This window comes from Ochotona princeps, chromosome 3 (genome assembly GCF_030435755.1).
Source record: "Ochotona princeps isolate mOchPri1 chromosome 3, mOchPri1.hap1, whole genome shotgun sequence".
Lineage (NCBI taxonomy): Eukaryota > Metazoa > Chordata > Mammalia > Lagomorpha > Ochotonidae > Ochotona > Ochotona princeps.
In genome coordinates this window covers 82,753,938-82,779,862 of record NC_080834.1, presented here as the reverse complement: position 1 = coordinate 82,779,862, position 25,925 = coordinate 82,753,938, and the positions used below count along the sequence as shown (strand labels likewise).

The following is a 25,925-nucleotide window of genomic DNA, read 5'->3' as shown; positions in this document are numbered from 1 at the left end:
TCTTTTTTTTTAATTTTTTTTTATTATTTATTATTTTTAATTCATTAATTACATTGTATTATGTGACACAGTTTCATAGGTACTTGGGTTCTCCCTACCCCTCCACAAACCCTCCCACCATGGTGGATTCCTCCACCTTGTTGCATAAGCACAGCTCAAGTTCAGTTGAGATTCCCCCATTGCAAGCGTATACCAGACATAGAGTCCAGCATCTTATTGTCCAGTCAAGTTCAACAGCTTCTTAGGTATACCCTTTCTGGTCTGAAGACAGAGCCAGCAGAGTATCATCCCAGTCAATTGAAAGCTCCAACATACCATCAGCAAAAATTTACATCATTATGGAATTAATTGACATAGTAATGAGTAACCAATATGTTAAAAGTAAATGCGAGTTCCTAGCTACCTTCTGTGACCACCTCACTTACATTTCAATTTTAGTTTATACACAACATATAACATTCATAACATAACATGTTATACATAACATCATATCATCTTAAATTAAGGCAAACATGTGGTATTTAACCTTTTGGGATTGGCTCATTTCCCTTAGCATTATGGTTTCCAGTTTGGTCCATTTGGCCACAAAGAACTGCATTTTTTTTTTATTTTATTTTAAATTCATTAATTACATTGTATTATGTGACACAGTTTCATAGGTACTGGGATTCTCCCTACCCCTCCACAAACCCTCCCACCATGGTGGATTCCTCCATCTTGTTGCATAACCACAGCTGAAGTTCAGTTGAGATTCCCCCATTGCAAGCATATACCAAACATAGAGTCCAGCATCTTATTGTCCAGTCAAGTTCAACGGCTTCTTAGGTATACACTCTCTGGTCTGAAGACAGAGCCAGCAGACTATCATCCCGATCAATTAATAGCTCCAACATACCATCAGCAAAAATTTACATCACCATGGAATTAATTGACATAGTAATGAATAACCAATATGTTAAAAGTAAATGCGAGTTCCCAGCCACCTTCTGTGATCACCTCACTTACATTTCAATTTTAGTTTATACACAACCTATAACATTCAAAACATAACATGTTATACATAAGATCATATCATCTTAAATTAAGGCAAACATGTGGTATTTAACCTTTTGGGATTGGCTCATTTCCCTTAGCATTATGGTTTCCAGTTTGGCCCATTTGGCCACAAAGAACTGCATTTTGTTTTGTTTAATAGCTGAGTAGTATTCCATGGAGTAGATGAACCATAGCTTTCTTATCCAATCCTCTGTTGATGGGCATTTTGGTTGCTTCCATGCTTTTGCAATTACTGATTGTACTGCTATGAACATAGGACTGCATGTTGGTTTCTCATAAAACAATTGTTCTGGATATATTCCTAGGAGTGCTATTGCTGGATCATACGGTATGTTGATTTTGAGTTGTTTGAATATTCTCCATACTGATTTCCATAGAGGCTGTACCAGCCTGCAGCCCCACCAGCAGTGGAGTAGGGTTCCCTTTTCCCCGCAACCTCGCCAACAAGTGTTGTTGGTGCTTTTATTCATGTGGGCCAGTCTTACTGGCATTAGGTGGTACCTCATTGATGTTTTAATTTGGATTTCCCTTGTTGCCAGGGAACTTGAGCATTTTTTCATATGTTTATTTGCCATTTGGGTTTGTTCCTTTGTGAAGTGTTTGCTCATTTCCCATGCCCATTTCTTGAGTGGCTTGTTTGTTTTGACATTTTGGTTGTTTTGTAGTTCTTTGTATATTCTGGAGATTAGCCCTCTATCACCTATGTCGTGTGCGAAGATCTTCTCCCATTCTGTGGGTTGCCTTTTTACTTTGTTGATTGTTTCTCTAGCTGTACAGAAGCTTCTTAGTTTGATGAGGTCCCAATTGTTTATTCTGGTCTTGATTTCTACTGCTTTTGGAGTCTTTTTTAGGAAGTGAGGGCCTACCCCTAAGTGTTGCAGTGTTTTTCCAACATTTTCTTCCAAAAGTTTGAAGGTTTCTGGTTGTAGGTTTAGATCTGTTATCCATTTAGATTCGATCTTAGTGTATGGTGAGAGATGTGGATCTATCTTTTTGTTTCTGCAGGCTATTAACCAGTTGTCCCAACAGCATTTATTGAACAGACCTTCCCATTTGCCTGGGTTGTCGTTTGTCTTTTTGTCAAAGATTATTTGGCTGTACCTGTTTGGGTTCCCTTCTGGTGTTTCTATTCTGCTCCATTGATCTTCCTCTCTATCTTTGTGCCAGTAACACGCTGTTTTGATAACCACTGCCCTATAGTATGTCCTGAGGTCCGGGACTGTGATTCCCCCTGCTAACTTCCTGTTCTTCAGGATGGTTCTAGCTATCCGTGGTTTTTTGTGTTTCCAGATGAACCTTTGGATCATTGTTTCCACTTCCATGAAGAACGTTTTGGGCAATTTGATTGGGATTGTGTTGAATGTATATATTGCTTTTGGCAGTATAGACATTTTAATGATATTGATTTTACCTATCCAGGAGCATGGGATGTTACTCCATCTTTTGAGGTCTTGTTCAATTTCTTTTTTAAGTAGTTTGTAGTTTTCTTCAATTAAGTCTCCTACATTTTTGGTTAGATTTATTCCCAGATATTTCATACTTTTCTCTGTTATTTTGAATGGTATCTTGCTGGTTAAGTCTTTTTCCATCTTGGGGCTGTTTGCATACACTATGGCTGTTGATTTTTGTTCATTAATTTTGTACCCTGCCACGCTACCAAACTCTGATACAAGTTCTAGCAGTCTCTGTATTGAGTCTCTTGGCTCTTCTACATAAAGAATCATATCATCTGTGTATAGTGAGAGCTTGACTTCTTGGATTCCTCTGATTTCTTTTTCTTGTCTTATGGCCTCAGTGAGTACCTCTAGGACTATGTTGAATAGTAGTGGAGAAAGTGGACATCCCTGTCTTGTTCCAGATCTCAGTGGGAAGGGTTCCAGTTTTTCTCCATTCAGTATGATGCTGGCGTTGGGTTTTTCATATATGGCTTTAATTATGTTGTGGATTTTTCCATCTATGCCTACCTTGGTTAGGGTTTTTAGTAGGAAGTGGTGTTGGATTTTAAGTATTCTTTTCACTTATTCTCCTTTTTGACAATATTTTACCCTTTTCTCATTATGGTGATAGAAAATTTGTTATAAAAATTTCTTCAGAAAGTGATTGGTTGATAATGAGAACATAATATCTTATTTTGCCAAAATGAGTGAAAAGAAATTATGCAAAAGCATTTTCCTTTTGATAGTAAGTTTACTGCTAACATCTATTCAGGAGAAGTCGTTATCCCTTTGACTCCCCAGAATTGAGGAGCAAGTTTAATTCTGCTCCGGTGTCACTAACAACATCTTAGATCCAATATAAGCCCCAGCTTGCTCTGGGGCAAGAGGAATTTATCACTATTCTAACAGCATCACCCCTTCTTACTGGTGAACTTCTGAGTTGGGACCTTGAAATGCGAATACCTGAAATCCTTGCCTTTTCTCTGTAAGAAATGAACTCCTCACTCCACAGGGTCTCGTTGTCCTTCAGATGCAAGCAGATTTTAATTCATCATCTCTCTGTAACATGATGTTGGCTCCAACTCTGAAATGCAAATTGCATTCCCCATTGCTGCTGCTGCCTCCTCAGAATTGGCTTAAAAGAACATATAGACAATGCCTCTCTGACAATCTTTGCTTTCAAGAGATCTGGAAGGTGAGGGCTTTTGTAATGTCTGCTTTCAGTTCTGTTGCCATAGACCACTCTGACTTTCAGAAGACACATACAGGCCAGAGTACATTATATTTGATTAAAACTGTGGATATTGTTTACACATAGGAGAGGATTTTGAGCTCACTTTAACGGATGCCTTCACAGCCCTGATACCAATCAGTGAAAAGTGCAGGCTATGCTGCAAAAATCAATATGCCACTCACTCTGGACATTTCAAAAGAAAGATAGCATTTCTGAAGTTAGAAATATGTTTGTTCACAAAATAATTCATTTTAGTTCTACTTCCAGAGCTAACACTCTGTCTCTCTTACTGCTCTGTCTCTATCTCTCTCTCTCCCTCTCTCTCTCTGTGTTAAAGCATATGCTAGCAAGATGAAATTCTTTTTTTTCTTTGAGATTTATTTATTTTTTATTGCAAAGTCGAATATGCAGAGAGGAGGAGAGACAGATAGGAAGATCTTCCATCCTCTGATCCACTCCCCAAGTAACCACAATGGCTGATGCTGCACTGATCCGGAACCAAGAGCCAAGAACTTCTTCCAGGTTTCCCACGCATGTGCAGGGTCCCAAGGCTTTGGGCTATCTTCAATTGGTTTCCCAGGCCACAAGCAGAGAGCAGGATGGGAAGTGGAGCTGCTGAGATTAGAACCGGCACTCATATGGAATCCTGGTACGTTTAAGGCGAGTATTTTAGCTGCTAGGCCACTGCGCCAAGGCCCCAAAATGAAATTTTTAGGAAAACACCAACCCTGGGCCAAAGTAGGTGTTTCAGTTAATTGAGAGGTGGTCTATTAGCACTGTGAATTCAGATACCAATTTGATACCTTAGTTTCATAAAGTATGCCTGGATTTAAGCCACAACTCATTGCCCAATCTCTGGTTTCCTCACCCTAGAAAAGCCGTGGTAATGGCTCCAGTGGCTGGATTTTGCCGTGCATATGAAATAGTTAGATTGAGTTCCCAGCCTTCCAGCTTTAGCGCTGGCGTTTAGGAAGAAAATGAACGAATTGGACCTCTGCTTCATTCTGTTTGTGTTTCTCTCTCCATCAATAAAATATTTTTAAAGTGTTAAACAAGTGAATAGACACTATCTATCCTTGGATATGCCTGAAGCAAGAAAATATTAGTTGCTAGAACTTATTTCAGCCACTACTATTGCGGTTCATATTTGGGCCTAATACATACTTCCTAGATTCTTGCCTCTGACTTAAAAAGCATTTTGAGCACAGGCACCAACATGGCCTGACAAGGTGATAAGATTATTTATGCAAGTGAGGAATACAGACATGTCAGCCGTGTTTAGGGAGAGTGGACAAGGAGGGAAAAGGCAGAAGGATAGAGGGTTCTCTACTTTCTATCCTCTGAGTCCATCGCTAGGGAGAAGAGAGAGAGCGCCTCCTCAGCATTGGACTGTAAGGGACTTGTAAGGGGCATGGCTGTGTGTGACTTTGCCTCCCTCAGGTCCCAGCTAAGGACATATTCAGTGGAAGATTGTCATTTCACTGACAGGTAGGGTGGGGAGGGTGTTGTGAATTACAGTCTTGTGACCTGATCTAGCCGCCTGCGTAAGCCCTTATCACCGCTACAGGATTCCATTCTAGAACAATTTTTGTTTTTGTTTCCAGTCAATCACTGAATATTCTAATGTACATGCATAAAAATACCACAATTGCAAATGTTCTGATCACTGAAGTGGAGAGGTCTCATTCAGTGTTGAAAATATAAATAAAACTGCTACATAAGACCAAGTACAAAATAATTAAGAAACATAAACAACATCATTTTTAGTTGGTGATGGGGTAAATGAATTTTAACATTCAACAGCTCACTGCTACCCTATTTGTAAAACTTTTGTTTTACTTGCTTGGTGTATTATTCTAAGAGATCTGAAACTTAGATTTAACCTGCCTTGTTTAAGACCACATTTCAAAATAAAAACTTTGAATTTTTTTTCCTTGGCAAGTATGGGTCAGAAGTCAATTAAGTTCTAAAACCTTTCTTTAACAATGATTTCAAAAGAAAATTTAACCCATTATTTTGAACTGTCCACAGCAGAGAATCAATCATTTCACAATTGACTCACATATGCCAAATATCATCCTGCCTTTTAGATGACTTCTATTTTTGTAGAAACTAAGTACTATTCTGTAATAATTTGAAAATGTACACACATTCTAGAATTGACAATAATTAGAATATATACATGTCTGTATATATATACATATATATATAGTTTTTCTGTGAAAATATTTCATTTTTGTTAACACTGTATGCTTAGCCACTTCCACAGCAGAAGTTATTATCTATCAGCAGGGAATTTGAACAGCAGCACACCATGGGTCTTGCAACTGTTTATTGTGCTTTTAAAAATATATGCTATTCAAATGAGAAGTTGATTATTTAGACCAAAATACTACTACTGTGTAAAAAGGAGTTTGTAGTCTGCATGAACTATCCTGCATGCAATCCTTGGAATGAACTAGTTGGTTTAATTTTGCCACCATATGTAATTTGTCAAATCTTCAATTGTGTGCTGGCTTAGATAAATCCAGATGACATGTGTACCTCCTAATAGAAATAGATATGGGTGGAAGAGAGCTGTCCCCAGTTTTTGGTTGATTAGACAGTGCAAATGTTTTCTGAGTTATAATAGACTTACAGAGGAAATCCTATATGTTATGAATCCTTCCTTATAGAAGTTCCATTCAGCAAACACTTCTTTGTCTGACTGTGTACACTGTATAGCATGTTGTACGTGAGGATTCATACAAAGAAATCCAGAGCATGAGCCCTCTCACTAAACTTTTGAGGGTGCAGTGGCCAGTAAATATTGTAGTTTTTATATTCTAGGTGGAAAAATATAATTTCACTTGTCAAAAAATTTATGTAGTATAGCAGAGCAGATTGTGAGAAAATGTGCCTGAGTATCCAATAGACCTATTAAAAATAACATTTTAAGATATGGGGCTCTTGCTTCAGAAGCACAGTGCAATCTAAAGCCTAAGCAAAGTGTTCTCTTGATGCCATTTTCGGGATCTGTGACTGGATTAATATTCAGTTGATTTCACTTGATTTTAGAATAGATAAATAACAAAATTAGTTTCCCTGGATGATTTTTGCTGTTTCCAGGCTATCAAAAAGGCTGACTGAGAGTACTGCAGTCTAAGGGAGAGAGGTTAGAAGACTAGGTCCTGATGCTATATAGCATCTGCCTTTAAAATTGTTGTAAAAGAAGTTTGGAGGTGGAGGCTGAATGTGGTTTCTCTTCTTGTCTTCCCCCTTCCCCCAGATATAGGAAGGAATAAAAGAGAATGTGGAAATGGTGATCTCACTTACCTGCCTGTAGCCCTTGACCATAATCACCCTAATCAAATATGTAAAAATCATCCAAAATAAAAATAATAAGTAAAAATATGTGCTTGGAAGTGGAGTACACGTATATGACATGTGTGCTGTAACGTTACCCTGAGTTTTTAAGTTACCATACATTACCAGAAAAGCTCAGTGGGTTCTTTTCTCAGCTTAGTATAGAAATAAAAAACTGGGAATTGTTTGCCAACAGTAAAGTTTTATTTGCAAAGTGACCAGGTGAACATAGAAAGGAGGGAAGGGGAAAGCACCTCTTGGGAGAAGCAGGAGATGGGATGCATCTTGAAAGGAGACAGAGAGTGATACCCCAAAGGTTTTCAGCAGGTCTTGGAATTTTAAGCATCATCCCATTCTTGTCTGGGCAGGAGCCTTTGAGAAGATGTTCCTCATTAGTGATCTCTAAACCAGCTGAGAAATGGCTGGACAATTCTTGTGCCATCCATTTGAAGGTGTGGCCAAGATTTTTATCAGGTTTGGACATTCTCACCATAGATAGCAGTTAGAATTTGCATGCATTATGGCATTAGATTAGTTTGTTTCCGTTTATGTAATGTGGAATAATAAAAGTACATTAGGTTTTTGCTGCTGTTGTTGAGTATTAAGCATAGAATGCATGTAAAACAAGTTGGTGTGAAAATAGTCTATTAGCAATAGTTCTAAAGGAAAATATTTAGAATGTCTAGAAGTTTCTCCTAACTGTCTAGTTAAAGTTAATTAATGGTAATCTCCAAGTAATATGACACAAGAAGAGATGTAGGGCACAGTGATAAGGCAGGCATCATTCACTCATGCCATATATAAGTATTAAATCAGTATTAGCTGTCCATCTCTCTTCACTGTTGTCGTTATAGCTGCAAGAGTGAACATGAAAAATATTCCTGATTTAAGGAACTCCCTGTCTAGTCACAAAGATCTATTTTAAAATTAAGAATGTGTTTAGCCCACTGGTTTAGGTGAGGGACGAGAGTGTGATGGGCAGAGCCGGGGAGAGTTGCGACACTCATTGGTTCCAATAGAGGTCGGGGCTCAGAAGAGAACCAACCCAGGGGTTAAAACCATCAGCTGATCGGAGTGATGGACGGTGGCGGGCACTGTGCTTACTAGTAGTACATGTAGGAGCCTGGACTGGGAATGCCTCAAAGTTTTTTTTAGGGGGATTCCCCTGAACAAAATGGAGGAATCAAAGCATTAATCAAAAAAAGATGGAAAATGGAGTAGATGAATCAACCACCTCAGCTTTATGCTTGCAGCGGAAAACTGGACAAGGGGAAACCCTAAGACGGACTATGTCAATCAGTGGACTCTGCACCAGCCTCATCATACCTGGACTGTTGCTGATGATATGTTGGTGCTTCTAATTGATCGAGGTGACGCTCTGCTGGCTCTGCCTACAAACCTGAGAGGGCCTCCCTAAGAGGCGGTTGAACTTGAACTGGACAAGTGGGATGCTGGACTCTGTATGGTGTAAACTTTTAATTAGGGAATCTCAACGGAACTTGAGCTGTGGTTATGCATCAAGGTGAAGGAATTCATGATGGGGGAAGGGTTTGGGGTGAAGGGGGGGGAATCCCAGTACCTATGAAATTGTGTCATGTAATGCAATGTAATTAATGAATAAATGAATATTTAAAAAAAAAAAAGAATGTGTTTAGAAACACCATATTTTGAAAAGATGGTAAGTGCTCTGAAGAATGGAGTATAACAGCAGAAGTGTAGAGCAGTGTGCTTTAGATGGGGCCTTGGAGAACGTCCTCCTAAGCTGGTGACCCTCCAGGTACGGTCCTGAGTGTGGGAAAGTACCAGCCCTACCACACACTATATGCCCCCAGAGTACATGAAAAGGCTGTGAAGGAAAGCAAATGGTGTATCTCAGCATCATCCCCCTGGGTAGTCTCAATAAATAGTCCTTTTGTACATCAGTAGTTTTAATTCTGATAAGCTCATGCTTTTTAGATTTATTTTATCACCTAATCAATATTTCAAGATGTCGTAAATGCAATGACTTCAATTTTCTTGAAAATAGAGGGCATTTTCATACTTCGACAAAATCAAACAGCAAGAACAAAACTTTTCAGCTTCTTAAGATTTACTTTATTTATTTTAAAGGCAGTATTATGAGAGAGAAAATGAGTGAGAGAATCTTCCATCCATTGGTTCAGTTCCCACGTAATTAAAATGGCCACGAGACTGGTACTTCATCCAGGTCTCTCCCACATAGGTGGCAGAGGCCCAAGTATGTGTTACATGGAATGCCAGTATCTCAGACAGCAGCTTGACACACTGTGATGCAATACTGGCCTTTAAGCTTCTTAATTGAGATTTAGAGGAATGAAACCAGAGTCATTGCTTTTATACAGCGAAAGTCAGACCCTAGAAATAGCAACACTATGAGTAGATACTAGGTTAGGAAGTCTCAAAATAGACGTTATGGGACCCAGTGTAATTTATTTTCTCTATTTTATGTTATCCCATATCTGGGTCATAATCAAATATCCAGAATACTTTTTTTTTTTTTGCCTTTGGGGAGCCAAATTTAGGTCGGCCACTCTCTACTGGGATGTGGATTACTCCTGGGAAGAAAGGGACCACAGTAGGGTGAAGCCCATAGTGTGCTTGGAAGTGTCAAACGAACAGATTCAGAGTGAATACTCTCATCTTAACTTAAAATATGAGAAGTTCAGTAACTGTACAGACATCTCCTAAAACTTAATAGCACTTCTAATAGCCCTTTTGAAATACACACCCTCTTTAGGACCTAGCAATCTCCTAAAGGTTATGTGAAATACATTTTCACAAATGATCCTGGGCCACCTACTTTTTCTACCTCTTCATTTGCACACCACACCTATGAAATTGTTTCAGCTTGATAGCTCTGACCTCGTAAATACACTCAGCTCTCAATTACCCTCACCAACGAAGGGAAGAGTTAGTGCAGATAATTGAAATTGGTGAATAATTTGCTCCATTGGGCTGAAGCCTACACCTCCTACCCAGCCAGGACATTATTTTGTGGGGAGTGACAGCTAAAACTCTGTTTGGGGAGTTAGCCTCTGTTGAAAAATAATCATCTCCTACCACTCTGGTCAGAGCAAGGTCAGGTCCATGCTGCCCAAGGTCTTTCAAAGCCTTCTCCTAATCCTTGCATGCCACAAATTCCCTAAGACCTGCAAATAGATTGCAAACTCAGTGCTGCAGAGTCAGTGATGAACTTGGGATGTCAACATCTGCAGGACACTATAATCTCTCTGTAACTCAGGACATTTCATACTTTTTTTTCCTGCAAAATGCTCAAAGGCGAAAATTCAAATTCTAATAATTCTTTTAAGTGTAAGGAATATCTCTATCATGCTCAGGGCAGGATAGCCTGTGTTGTAAAATCTTCTTGATGGTTTTGCATCACAGAAGGAAGAATGGCTGACAGGAAGTGATCAGTTGGAGAATCATGCTTCAGTCCATTGGTTTTGCCTCAAGCCAACCTCTGTTTGTTGGGAAAATCATCTCAGATATGAGACTCAGCCCCTCTCATCTTCATTGGATCAGAACCTGTTCTCTGCTCGCTGGTGGCTCTCTCCCCATGGCTAGACTAGCTTCCTCTTTTCCCATCTCTATTTGACTTTACCTCCATGCATCTCTCCTTTTCATTTTTCCTTCCTCTTCTCCCTGTCATTATCTTTTTGTTACTTCCTTTATTCTCATTTCCTTGGACCCCTTTCCTTTATAAAATTTCTAGCCTCCTTATCTTCCTTAAAAAAATCTTATTTTTAATACCTTCGTTAACTTCCCACTCTGGATTCTCACTTTCCTCACTCCCCTCTGCCCTAGCATCTTGCATTCTGATTAGTTGCCATATGTATAACAAGGGAGACAGATGCTTTGCTGTTAAACTAAAGGGCTTTTTAATCTACCAGAACAGAAACCATGAGTTTTTTTTTTGTTTGGGGACATCAGCAATTCATGGTAAAGGACTAAAGAATACAAATGAGGGCTGTTTCTTCAAACAGCATGGAGTCCCAGCATGTCTCTCCTACTCTCCTTGTTTTACTTTGTCGGCAAAGTAAAAATCTGCACATGTGATGGATTCATAAACACCACTAATGACACATAGATCTCTGTAACACATTGTGTTCACTAGTCCAGGCGGCAGACTTAGGCCTCTGATTGTCACTGCATTCTACCTATTACCGTGTACATATTCTTTTTAACGTTTGCGACTATCAACAGTGTTAATTTTGATGAGTTTTACAGTAGCAATTTCCAAATTGCTCTATCTAAAGTGAAAATGTTTTGTTTCTTTGCAGCATCCTCTTTCTAATCAGACATCCCTTTTGGGTATAAAGTGAAGGCTCACTGTGTCACGTCACATGGTCAGAAAGTGCTCTTAGTGTAAAGCCATTATACTGTAGGGTTCTTCTATAGCTAGCTCTGAACCAAGAGAAAAGATGATAAGAAGGGCCATCGATTTTATCACAAGGTCAGGTAGACAGTAAATATCCAGATCCCAAATTATGTCTGCAGAATGAACTTTGCAGTAGAAGTCATCCTTCTTTTTTTTGCTTGGTTAAGATGATTCATGTGATACCATGAGGGATCCAGACACTGACAGCATGAACTTGAGAGGAGGTATCCTGGCAACACACACCTTTCTATGGAGTGTGTGTCTTTGAGTTACCAAGTTCTCCAGAGGAAGGTCAATGACGGAGACATTTCAGGATCCTTTCCATAGTTTTGTGTGTATTGTTTCAGCAAATATGCTTTATAGTTTCATCTTTTCCTCTCACACGCACTCTAAAATAGCAAGTCAGTATGGTTTCAGTCTTGTTTCTCTCTACCTTGTGCCTCTAGGCTTTGCTGATACACAGGTTTTCACTGGAAATGTCCGTGAAGTTTGTGCATATCCAAGTTTTCACTGGAAAGTCCTGGTAAAGTGAATGGTATGCAGGACCTTGTCTGCTGGAACCCAAAGGGTTACAAAGGACCCTCTCTGTAAAACTCACAATGCTTTGTATAAGGAAAACGTGTGGATTACATGGGGGTGTGAAGGTTTTCTAAACACACAAAATCACCATAACATTAGAAAGCATATTCTTTCAGTACTTACTGCCTAACCATGTGAGTTATCTGACCATGTGTAGCAGTGGATTTCTTTAAATCTAATGGCATGGATCTTGATGGTACTTTTCCTCTGTAGGCATTCTTAACCTACTTTACACTAGGCAGTAGCAAAGTGTTCCTTGTTGCTGTTTAATTTGCCAGTAGAATTCCATGAAGGGAAACCAGACAGAACTTCGCATGTTTGATGTTAAGTAGAAACTGAAGATAAGGTGAGGACTCACCCTTTCTCTGCTGAGATTAGAAGAAATGGTTAAAACCGAATAAGCAGACAGAACCATTGGGAGTTTTTTTTTTTCCCCTGAAGAGGAAAGAAAAGACTTACCTTTTCTTCAAGGATGAAATTTTATACTCTTTCAAACCAAATGCTGTGGGACTCAGGCACAAAAAAGACCACCTGTTAGGGAGGTTAGGTGGGTCAGGAGATAATTCTCTGCTGTTCAAACAAATCAACCTCAACATTGCAGCTTGCCTCTTTTACCTGCTTTTTGTGTTCACAGCACCCTGCGGTGTGGCCAACACATTTACCCCTTTTAATTGAGCAGACCTGACCTTTTCCTGCCTGTGCCTTTTTTGGCATGTTATTGCCACAGTAAACAATTAACATGGATAAAAATGGATACCTGTTCCATAAGCCAAAATCCATACCAACCAGGAGACTGTGGACTCAGAGTGCCCAGGATGGAACAAAAATGGCAGGAACCACCGCACTGCTCTTGTGTAACTTGGCAAAGCGCACTGCACAATGGGCTTTTTCAGTTATTATATCTCGCACAAAGAATGCACTCTGGTCAGTAAGAAGGCCCTGGAAATCTTTTCCTCTGATTTCTAAGAGCAGCACAATCTGTAATGTGGAGACTCTGAGCTGAATGTCTCCTCCTTGATGCACAGCAGGGAGTCACTGAGACCTACGTAGGGGGCATCAGCCATACATTCTTGCCCTAGCTCCCAGGAGCAGAAGAACCAGGTCCCAGAATGCTGGGCTCACTAATCTCTTGTGGTTTCTCTGAGTTAGCTATGCATCTCTCCACTGCTCCTCTCATGGAAAGCTCTCTCTACCCCCACAGACTTCAGAACTTCTGTTCACTTTCAAGTTTCTTTTCTTTTTCTTTTTTGTTCTTTTGTTAAGATCATTTCTCTTCAAGACTTTCAAAGCTTCTTTGAGGATTCTCAGAGACACAAAGCATTACATTTGGATTGTATTCCTGGTTGTTTCAAGAAGGTGGCTGTGAGTCAGATTTGTGTGTGCTTGCACTGGGAGCGTGTGCATGGTGTCTGCGAGGTTGTAGGGGCATGACTGACTGATCTAGGGCAGAACACCTGCGAGGTGTTTAAGACAAGACTTGTTTTCGTTCAGGCTCTGTGTTTGTTTATCTTTGTAACCTTGCAGAAGTTATACCACCAATCTTCTCTGTGAGGTCAAGATAACATATTGTTCACACAGCTTCACTTCTTCACAGGTCAAATGACTATACAGCCTACTGTTTAGATTTTCACATTACTTGATCTGTCAGTGCTGCCTTATCTGTACCTAAGACTTAAATATTTTTCTCTAGGTCTCCAATGCACTGTTGCTGGAGGTAGAATCCAGCTACCTAGCAATGTAGCAAGAGTGTAGGATTGATTTCTGGAACTGCAGAGTTACCATTCACTATCCCTTCCCTCCTGGGAAATGAAGCATGGGGTTCTTAGGAGATTGAAAGACCAAATCCAGAAATAGCCTGTAGAAGAGAGTCCGCATCTTAGTGTTGCATGTATATGTGAGTGGTGATGTCATGGTTCAACAGACAACTTGAATTCAGCCTTACAATAATGTTTCTGCCATTTCAAGCTCAGCACACCAATGTCTTTTTATGTTTGTGTTTCTTCTACTCAGAAGGACACTTTCCCAATACCTGCTATTTTTCCCCCATGCCATTTCAGGTTAAGCTTTCCTGTTCATTTAGATATCATCTTTAGAATGGCCTTTCATAACCACTTGAATCCAAACTCCATCTGTTCTTGCAGTGCCCTTTGCCTTATGTCCTGTGTATTGTTTGCTAACTGGAATCTGAAATGACTGCTTGTCTCTAGATGTTCATCATCTCTCCCTGGGGACTGATTTCCTTGTGTCTGGTGACCATGACGATCTTGCTGATTGTTGGATTCCCTTCCCCAGTTCATTCTTGCTGTTTGCATTTCTATATGGTTCCTTTTATGCCAAATATGTTATTCTAGCCTTTGTGTATTACATGAAATGAACAAATAAATGCCTGCCTTTGGGGCAGCATCCAGTGTAGTGGAGATCACAAAAAATAAGCTAGGTCAGAAAGATGTATAGTATGATTAACAGAGAACCATAAAGCAAAAAATGGGTGGTGTTATTGAGACAGAATCATCAGAGGAGTTCTCCAGTGCATAGGGTGTGGGTAGGTGTGAGTGGGTTTACATAGGTTCAGGGAAGCAGGAAAAGAGACTAAACATTAAGGGACCAAAGCCCTGGTGTTTTTGCTGATGAGAATGGGATCCATGGGGTACAGTGCAGCAAGTGAGGGGAGACTCTAAGGAGAGAGGTTGAGGAGACACTCAGGCACAAGAGGACTTTTTGCTCTGAATGGCCCAAAGCACCTTGGAAGAGAAGGGAACCTGACAGGTTTCTAACTTGGTTATTTTGGCTGCTACATTGACAGTAGGTTGAAGAAAGCTTAGAACAAAACAAAGCAATAAGTAAACTACTTTGAGAATTCAGAGATAAGGAAAGCACTGTAAGTAATTGCAAATAAATGGAAATGTTTGTTCTGTCTCCTGGAAGACTGAATTCATGGTGGTGAGTTTGGGGCTTGGCACATCAAGGCCGCCTGGCTTCAGAAATGATATATAGTGTTCCCCTACTATCCTCAAAGCTGCAAAATACAAAATATTGGTAGTGATGGATAAAGCCAGAGAGAGTTACGATATGAGACATTCAGCCAGTGTTGCTCTAAAGCATTCATTGCTTGTGATCTGTGAAACAGGCATTTCTTTCTCCTTCATCACCTAGTGGCAAAATGAACATCATTTTTAGTACAGAACACTAATAAATAAAAAAGTTCAGGGGAAGACAGAACAAGGTGGCAAAGAGTAAGAAACATCCTACAGGTATTACCATAAAATGTGAGTAAAAGTCAGGTCTCAGGTTTCTAACTCAGATGAATCTTTATTTTATTTTACTTTATTTTCCTTTGACCCAAAGATAAATTGTATGTTTGTTTAATATGCATATATATACATATGTATATATACATGTAATATATATTATACACACAATATACATATATACACACATAATTTTATAGTTTTCACTGCTTGTAAATGGCTTTGTCCTGCTTTATAAAAATTTTCTCATTGTTTAACTAACAGCAAACTAATTTTTTACTAAAATATCAAGAATAATTTTGGTCTTAAATATTGCTAGAGTATAAAGCTATTTTAAAGTATTACTGATTGGAGAAGGCCTGAAACACTGCTTAACCAAGAATATCACTGGTTGCCTGATATCATGCATAAAGGTGTAAGAGTTTCATAAAAACAGACACTAAATACCCCAATTTGTACTTAAGGAGGAAAACCAGTGGGGCAAATAGGTGCCTTTGTCTAATTTCAGGCAACAAGTCTCTGACCACATTAATGGAATGTGCCCTTGTGTCAAGGCTTCCTCACATCCAGTATTCGGTGAATGAAGAAGAGCATCATTGGGAAGTGTGTCCAGGGGTGAAGGAGTAAGGGGAAGGGGTGCCAAGTGCCCCCCACATTTCTGTATGCTCCTGTTTCTCAGAACATGGAATGTTCAACTTTTGATTAGAGTGCATGAATCCTGAGCTGAAAAACATCTGACAAAGTTGTTCTTGTTAGCTTTGGGCAGGAAAAAAAAAGTTGAGCCTTTAAGTTTTAAAGATCCTAACACATTTAATGCTTTTGTTTGTTTGTTTATTTATTTTTTTATTGGAAAGTCAAATTTACACAGAGGAGGAGAGACAGAAAGGAAGATCTTACGTTGGCTGATTCACTCATCAAGTGGCCACAATGGCTGGACCTGAGCCAATCCAAAGCCAGGAGCCAGGAGTCTCCTTCAGGTCTCCCACGTGGGTGCATGGTCCCAAGGCTTTGGGCCATCCTTGACTGCCTTCTCGGGCCACAATGCAGGGAGCTGGATGGGAAGCGGGCTTGCCAAGATTAGAAGTGGCGCCCATATGGGATCCTGGCGCATGCAAGGCAAAGACCTTAGCCATTAGACTACAGCACTGGGCCCCATGTCCTGCGTTTAAACATACCTTTCTATTTATGGATTGTACACTGCCAAAGTGATGCTTCCGTGGCACATTATGTCACAGGAATAGTCATTCTTACAATGATAATCCAACCATTTTCAAGAATTCAGTCCTGCTCAAAAGAAGAATCTTTCCTTGAGCTTTCCTGTTCCGTTTATTTTCATCTGCCTGGGTACCCGTTTTCTACAAGACAGAGAGAAGCAGTCAGAATGTTCTCTGTGGAAGTGATTGAGCACTGCTCCAGTGTTGATGATGTGCCTGGTGAGCCCTCGTGTGTCTTACATCTCCCAAATGGACAGATAAAGCATAATATACAGTTCTGTTGTCTCTTTCAAAAGCCTGAACTTGCAGAATATTTCTGGGGGTAAGCATCACAGGTCAGAATTCAGCCACTTCGTGACTAGGGCACAGTAGTAGTTAATGATCTGACAAGGGCAGATGAGTGTAAGGAAGAGCAGGCTTGAGTGGGGGATGCATACTAAAATATGAGAGCGGAGTGAACCAGACACAAGGGCATTGGGCATGGGCAACAAGGGAGAAGAAAGTTGGGGAAAGTGCTAGAGATTCTTTATGATTTGCCTTTTCTGCCACTCAACATTTTCTGAAAACATTAACACTCCGAGTCAAGTACTACATGTTTTCTGTCAGAAATCAAAGAGGAAAATACAAATAAATGGTGCAATAAAGGTGAAGGAAGATTTTGAAAGCACAGAATGGCAGGGATAAAACAAAATAGTTCAAAAGGCAAACAGTTTCAGACATCAGTGGATTTGAGGGAGAAAGAAGTAGAATGAGAAAGACTCAAAGTGCAAGAAAGGTTTCTGAAAGAAGCAACAGATTAAAGAAAATACAGGAGGGACAGTGGCGCTTATGACAGCTGGGAAGAGCTTGAGAAAGGTCATGTATACTCTCTGGGCACTAAGCTACACACAGCTGCAGTGGACTGTCATGACAGATAAACAAGGGAGAGTGGGATGGAATACAATTTACAACTCGCTTGTCATCCACGAGGGGAGTGGAGATGAATTGCATAGCTCTGTCCAGTTGTCAGGATGGAAAGGGGAAAGATACCTTGATCCATTAGCAAGCAAAGAAGTAAGTAACTACCATCTGTAGGCTTCCTTGGGATGTCCAAGCCATGCTGCCCTGGCTGCCTTCTGCCATCGGGGCTTCGGCTTGTCTTGGAGCAGAGTCTGTGTGTTTGGTTCAGGTTAGCTGTGCTTACTTGAGGCTGCGGTCTTTGAAAACTTGGAGACTTCCCAATGAAGCACGTGGTGTAGGGGTTATGAAAAAAAAGTGTGAGTTTTCTGAGGGAGAGGTAGCTCCATGTATATATTTTTAACAATTTAATATTATTTGGAAAGCAGAGAGACAGAGGTACAGCTTCATTTCATTCATTCACTTTCCAAAATACCTGCAGTGGCCCAGAGCTGAGTCTGTTGGAAGTCAGGAGCCTGGAACTCAAAGCAAGCTTTCCATGGAGTGCTGTGGATCCTACTACTAAGGCCCTCACCTGCTGTTGCCTGGAGTACATGTCAGCAGGAAAGAAAGCTTGGACTCAGAGTAGCTGAGATTCAGCCCAGGCAATCTGATATGGGTGTCTCAAGCACAAGCTTAACCCTTGTGCCAAACATTGCCCCATACAGCAAAATTTTAACCCCTATGAAAAATGCAGGTGCGGAGCAAAAGAATTTTTGGTTATGTGCTCTCTGTTATCTCTGTCACAAACTGCCGTATCTAACTGGAGTCTTGGTTAAGAAAAAAAAAAGTACTCACTTTTGTAGAAATCAACAATAGAGGGTGACATTTGATGGAGCTAAATTGGTTTTGTCCCTACCTCAGATGCTCACTGTCTTTCTGGTTCTCACATTAGAGAAAGCAAATTCTCATCTTGAGAAAAAAGTCAGAATTTCCTGTGTAATAAGTAGTTCAGCATGTAAGTGGGTATGCCTTACCTGTCCTAGACTGTTCTTAGGGGGAGTATGATTTAGGGTCTGATTTTTTAAACTTGGTCAGATTTCTGGCAGTGTGCCTGGTGCCAGAGCTGTAGTTCAGACCACCAGGGTTTGATAGAATATCATATCCTGTCTAAGAGCCTGTGAAATACTGCACATTGTCCTGCAGAGAAATAATGGACTGGAAATAGACATTAATTGTTCTTCAACGGTAATGCTTTTGAACTTCTGAAAATCTGAGCAACAGAATGGCCATCAAACTGTGAGGAACTATAACGAATTCTTCAGCATTGGTTCTGTGCTTTGTTAAAAATGGAAATAGTCGGGAAGGGGGCCATCTAGACTGATTTTGGGGCTTAACAGAGATCGGGTGTCTATAGCTTGGTTTTGTTTTCATCATTTTCTTTGAATACTAATTTGCGTATTTAAAAATCCATATGTTCCCTAGATGACATGATAAATGCCTGTTGTTACCAGATCTTCCATGTGGAGCAAGGGAGTTGGGGGACTGCAAGCAGTGTCTTTATGGTGGTATTCTACCATTCCAAGGGATGATACTTTTCACATTGAACTGAAGATATCCTGGAAATCAGAACAATCACACTTTTCCGCTTCTCTTCCAATGGTTCAGGAATACCAGTGATATTTTGGTCTAATTTCATGCATGTGCACACACATACTCACACAGGTACAGAAGTTATATGCCAACGTAGTTAAGGGAATATGGGGAGAAAGTACAGTGCTCTCCTCTAAGTACTGTTGGTATGGATCAGGGTGGAGGTGGGGAGAGAGAAGTGTGAGCTTCTATTTTGATTATGTGTCATCTGAAAAAAAAAATGGGTTTAACAAGGGTTGAGGGTAATATGTATGGGTCTACAAAACATCAGGCATCTTCAGCAAATTAAACAATGTATCACTTTTAAATTTTATGCCATTCTGAAGAACACGATGTACCATCCTGCTCCAGTTCTACCCAGGATGTGAATCATCCTTGGATCCAGTGTATCCATGCTATCTACACTATCTGACCAAGATTCAACTTAGTAACTATCTTGGTTTTCATATTAGCTTAGTTCATAATGCTGAATATAAATAATCCTACATTGTGGTATAGCAGGGTAAGCCTTCACCTTTGATGCTAGAATGCTATGGGTACCAGTTGGAGTTCCAACTGCTACCACTTCTGATCCAACTCCTACCTAATGGCTTGGGAAAACAGTAAACAATGCGCCAGTGCTCAGGCCCCTGTACCAATGTAAGAGACCCAGAAGCTCCTGGCTTTGGCCTGATCCACGCCTGGCCATTTTGTTTATTTGGGGAGCTGATGGAAGATCTCTCTGTCTACTCTGCCTTTCAAATATATAAAATACCTTGAAAGACAGCACTAGAACTAGAGTTTCCCCTTAGCAAGGATCCTGTCCATCACTGAGTGTTTCTGCTACATGTCACAAAGCAAGTGGTGTGCTCCCAAGACTGAGACAAGCCAGAGGGCTGTGCTGATCCCAGGCCTTCCTAAGAAAACAAAGATAACTTTCCTGATTTAATACAAAAGTCCTTCCTCCCTGTCTAGCTTTCTTACTACCAAACCCCAAGCATCAAATTAATAAAGCTATGGCTTTTTGACATTATAGTCAATTCCAGAAAAGCTTGAGTGACAGGTAAACAATAGTAAAGGAATGAGTTTTCATAAGTGCTTATTTATTTATGAAGAGTATGTGCCGCGCAGAGTAAATAAACCTGCAGTCCCTGTTTCTTTGTTGATGTTTGTAACCTGTCGTTATAGGTTAGATAACTGTCAAAGGTGCTCACACATATGATATTTTAAATAGGAACCGAAACCAGTGTTTCCCCAAGGTAAATGAGTATTTCTAAACATTGCTTACTTCTTTCTTTTACACAAAAATTTACATGGAGAGGTACCAAAAAAGAAGTCAAAATATGCGTTCTGTCTGTGTAGACAGATTAAGACAAAGGATGTAGTGATGGGGGTGAAAGGAAAAAGGATGATTTATGTCAAGTAACTACAGTTGGAGCTGTCTATATAATTTTTTTAGCTCCCCATGGATTAATCTAGTTCATTTTCTTATTGTTTCTTACTACTAAGCTTAATGCCCCCCTCCAAAAAAGATAAGACGTTTTATTTAACTCTAACCTCCATGTAAAGGGATAACATATTCTGTCTTCCCATCTTCCTTTGTCCTCTCCAGAGAGGAGAAGCTCATATTATCAACTCAGTGGGCTGCATGTATTTTAGATGTCTTCTTCCCTTCTGTGCCCTCCTCTCCATCCATTCCTCTCTATTTTTACACAAGTACTGTTGACTTGCTCTTTCTTGTTGCAGCTGTAGCTGTCTCCCACTTTCTCCATGCTGCTGCTTGCTGCTGGCACAAAAATCTTGTCTCTTTTTCCTGTCTACTTTTTTTTTTTTTGCTTTCCACATTTATCTTCCCCATTCCTGTATCTCCATTAACTAGTTTGCTTTTAGCAAGCAAAATGAACATGAAACTTGAACATTTTGAAATCAAAGGAAAACAGCTTATGCATACCTCCACAGAAATTATTTCTCCTCTCTGCAACAAAATACCAAATGCATGGAATTCATTCAAAGAATGAGAGAATTCAGGAAACTGTCCTGGTTTCTGTGTCATCTAAATTGGAGAATTTGTACATTTCATGAACTGTTCACATGAATAATCATCTTAAATATACTACTGAGAAATTATATAAGGGAGTTCCACTCTTTAAGAAAAAAAATATATTGACAAGACTGTCACACATTAGCAGATAAGCAACATGAAATAAAGTAGTGTTGTCATTCTGGCACTATCACTTGAATTCTCTCTAGCTTTACACAGCCATGGCAATTTAAGAATCCCTGAATGCCCATTTTATTTTAACATAAAAAGTCTAGATAACCCTAAACCATGTGCAGTGTTAGCTCTGCTAACAAACATACAACCATGTCCAACAATGACTCACGTACTATTGAAAGCCAAGAAGATATCTAAGTGAATATGTAGAAATGTTTCCATCCTACACATTGTTGCTTGAATCATTTTCTTTAGAGTTATTGAAATGAAGGGGCTATCTCCAAAATAAATTCTTTAAATTTATAAAATTAATGCAAAGTGAGAAAACTTCATACATTTCATGATAAGGACGTGGGCACATGGTGGTACTTCACATCTGCTATATTCTTTCCTTCTTTTTTCTGTTTTAACTTTTAATGATACACTTTAACTTTACCTTTCAGTCAGAGGCCTAATATTCCATTATGAATAAAATACAACAGATAGTAAGTAGAAAAATAAAACATATTATCCCTCAAGAGTGTAGACAAAGACTGTAAATGATAATCAAATTTTAAAATATTACATTTTTATAACTGTAAAATGCAAGATTTATCTACTTGGGTCTGACTTATTTCAGTAAGCATAATGGTTTTTAGTTGAATACATTTTGAAAAATAAGCATTTCTTCATGAATTTACATACCATCCTTCCAAATGGGACATGCTTAATCCCCTCTGCTCTGCATTGTTCTAATTTTAGTACATATGCTACCAAATCAAGCAGCAAACAAAATCCTTGAAGAATATTATGGAATATGAAAATGACTTTTAATACTGACCAGTCAGAAAGATAAGACTAATACAAAAATGGAAATTCACTCCAAAATGACAGTCAGGAAAGGAGATTCTAGTTTTAAATGGCTATAATGGTGCATTTTGTAGTGCACCTATTCATGAACTTTCTAAAGACCTAGAAATACAATTTCAAAAATACTTGTACAGAAGTAAACTTATTTATCAATTTGTTTTTTATGAGTATTTTGAAACTCCTTCTTATATTTCTGCTTACAAATTAGCTACACAAATCAGAAAGCCAGTTCAGAGTGTAATGTGTGTACAGGATGTATTATAATCACCCTAGTACTTACCTTAAGGATCATGTTAAATGATCCTTGTTAGTGTGAAATATTCCCATTAAGCCATTGCAGCTAAGATGTGACCTTGCAGAAACCTCAGTTGATCTCAGCTTCATTGTTAATAAAAAATGATGGAAAGCAATTTTGTCCACCAAACAGAAACAATTCCAGAAGTAAATGTTATTGTATGGGATGAATTCTGAGATGTGAACTAATGAAAAACATAAAGTTCATGTAGTACTTGAAGCTTGTCTTTTCCCTTTTCCCTTGTAATTTATTCTTCATGCACACCTATTGTACAGAAGTCCTAAAGTGCAGGATATACAATTTGTATGAGAAAGGCTATAGAAAAGAAATATGATTCGTTCAAAACATGTATAACCTGCCAGCCTTTTCCCTTTCTCCCAGTATGTTGCAAGGTAGAAAAGTGATCCTTCCCTGATATGTGGTATTAGATTTCAGTATCAATGGAAAAGCTGTGCAGGGATCCAGGCCAATTTTGTGGCTCATATTTTGTGTATTAATTTGAAAAATATTTTCTCATGTTACGATGAGCACTCTCAAGTCACTAGCAATTGCATTATTGGTGAAAATGAAAATCTGAATCACATCTCTTGTGAAGGTTAAATTAAAGAGATTTTGCCTTGGATCAGTCTTTGATAAAATGCTGTGGGGTAAACCTTAAGATGCAGCCTGGGAAAAGGAGGCCAAGAGCAGATCTTACCTTCTCCCCAAGGCCATATTCAATGGTAACGACACTCATTCCCAGGCTCCAGTATAGAGGCACTGGTGTGAAATGGCCTCAGTGTGCTCTGAACTTGGAACTTTTTCTAATTAAATTTTGAAGTGTTTAGTGTGTTTTCATTTTGATTTTCTAATTTGATAGGTCTCACTTGTGTCATTTTTTAAACCCTTGCTTCGGTTATTAATTTCTGAGTTGTCCCAGGCTGTGTTGTTATGCTTTGTTGTACACAAAACAGAGAGGCGATCTGGAGAAATCACCCAGAGAATTTAAGGAGGTAAAAGGCCTGTTCTTTTGAAAAAGCTTCTGTTTCAGGAAAAGAAAAAACTAATTTACCTAAATTACTGAACTGTTCCTTGACCCAGTACTTCTCTGAAGGCAGTCACACCTTTGACTTTGAAAAATGAATTTTAATTCCAGTGATTTAGTGGAAATCTGGGAGCAGATGGAATTGCAGTTTTCCTAGATTAGTATTCATTATTTAAATCTGAGCACACCCTCTCATGGCAGGAGGGTCAGTCACATTTATGGAACATCCCCCCTGTAAAATCCAAAGCAATCACTATTAGCCCAATTCTTCTACTTAACCTCTCATGATACTGCAAGAGAGATGGGGTAGCTAAGTTCCCCACTGATATAAATCCTCAAAGAGCTCCCCTTCGTAATTTATGACATAGAGAATCCTACATCTACATGGCAGAGAATTGAGCTCAACATTGCATAGGAAAAGCTATCTGATGCTGTAAGCCTCAAATGTGTTTGTAGCAGGTTTCCTGGCCTTCTCAAGGAAGACCTTTGAACAGACACTGGAGCACATCAGCAGAAGAAATTGGAGAACAAAAGCAGCTTTTCTCTCCTATTGTCTCCAGATCAATGGATTCTTGGCTTCAGTTGAGGATACCAGTGTCACTGCTGTATTTTGTTACTTCATTAGGGGAATTTTTTCCCATTGATTTGGAGGAAGCAAGTTCTCCACCCAATTAGAAAGCCAGTTGGGAGTGAGAGCTGAGCCCATTCTGCCTGTCACTGTGGGTCTCTACTGTATAGTAGATGCGGAGCTCTTATTGTTGAGGGAAGGGCCGATAATTGGTATTTGTGAGAATTCTGTCAGAGTAACTTTCCTGAGTGAATCGTGCCTCTTAAAGTGACAGGAAGAGCCAGAAAAGAGGATCCAAGATAACACACCTTTAAGTAGCCAGAGCCTGGGACCAGTGAAGGCAGTTTATGGGTATTGTGTTACTTGGTAGCAGGCAATAATCATTGGAGGACCTTGATAAAAAGACATCTCAAAGTCCTGCTTGTTAATTAATTGGCACTAGGTGTGTGTACATTATCTTAATATTATTCAGATATTACAAATAAGGATGGTATAGCAAAGTTATACCTCCTGTACTTTGTTAACCTCCATCATCTTTTTCATTGCTTTTTCAAAGGTTTATTTATTTTTTTTTTGAAAATCATAGTTCAGAAAGGGAGAAACAGAGAGAAAGAGAGAGCCAGGCTATTAATAGAGAGCCGGATGGAAGGTGAAGCAGCTGGAAAGTGAGCTTAACTCCCATGTAGAATGTCAGTGTCACAGGCAACAACTTCTTACCTGCTGTTCCACCATACTGGCCCTGTAAGCTTTCTTTCTTTTCTTGTCTTTTTTTTTTTTTAACTTATGTTCATCCTACTGTCAATGAAACTAGCATAGATCAAAGGACAAATAAGATTAGTCAACAGTAAATTGGCAGGACCTGGAAGGCACTCATCTGAGCACTACAGAGCCAACTGGATAACACCACAGCGTTTATCATGGACTTATAGCATAAAATACACAGTACATTTAGAAATGGGAAGCTTTTCCATTTTCCTTTCCAATTTTTAAATGGGTGTTTGTGTGCTCGTCTCAAGTGTTTATCTGGTAGGGAACAGTTAAATCTACTAATTAACATATGTGTTATATAATTACTGGGTTTTGTCTTTGTTATTATTTGTTAGAGCATGTCACAACCACTCTACATTTTTTCAAGAGTGCACTGATCATTATTAAATACATTAGATCTGTTTTGTCTTTTTTAAAAAAGAATTATTCATTTGAAGGCAGAATTACACAGAGAGAGGGAGACACACACACAGAGAAAGAGAGAAAGTTCTTTCATCCTCTGCTTCACTCTACAAATGGATACAATGGCAGGGGCAGGACCATGTGAAAGCCAGGGTTTTCTTTTTATGGTTTTCCCACATGGTTGCAGCTGGCCAACCAAATGGACCATTTTCTTCTGTTTTGCCAGGCACATTAGCAGTGGACTGGCAAGGAAAGCTTTGGCAGGCTCACTGTGTCATAGTGCTACCCATAATAGATTGCTTGAATTATTTCTTTGTCATTTGGGCAGAATGATGTATTATTTTCCTTTTTTAAAAAGACTTATTTCCACACTTGGAAGTGAGATATACAGAGAGAAGGAGAGACAGAGAGGAATATCTTATGTCCACTGATCCAGCCCCCAAGCAGCCATAGTGGCTGGAGCTGCACCAATCCAAAGCTTGAAGCCTGGAGCCCCAACAGGGTCTCCCCTGTGGGTGCAGGTTCCCAAGGCCCTGGGCCATTCTTGGCTGCCCTCCCAGGCCACAAGCAGGAAGCTGGATGGTAAATGGTGCTGCCAGGGTTAGAACTAGCACCCATATGGGATCCCAGCACGTGCAAGGCAAGGACTCTAGTCACCAGGCTACCTCACTGGGCCCACAATAATGTAGTCTTTTCCAAATGTATTCCCATTTCTTTACCATTAACCACACCATTCACTAATTACCACCATTATACTCATTATTTCTATGAGACTGACTTTTTCT

The 25,925-nt window shown here is 39.5% G+C and overlaps 1 pseudogene; it reads right to left on the bottom strand.

The window, feature by feature from the left end:
- Nucleotides 1-21,886: 21,886 nt before the first annotated feature.
- LOC118758977 (U6 spliceosomal RNA) lies at nt 21,887-21,999 on the bottom strand (annotated as a pseudogene).
- Nucleotides 22,000-25,925: the final 3,926 nt, after the last annotated feature.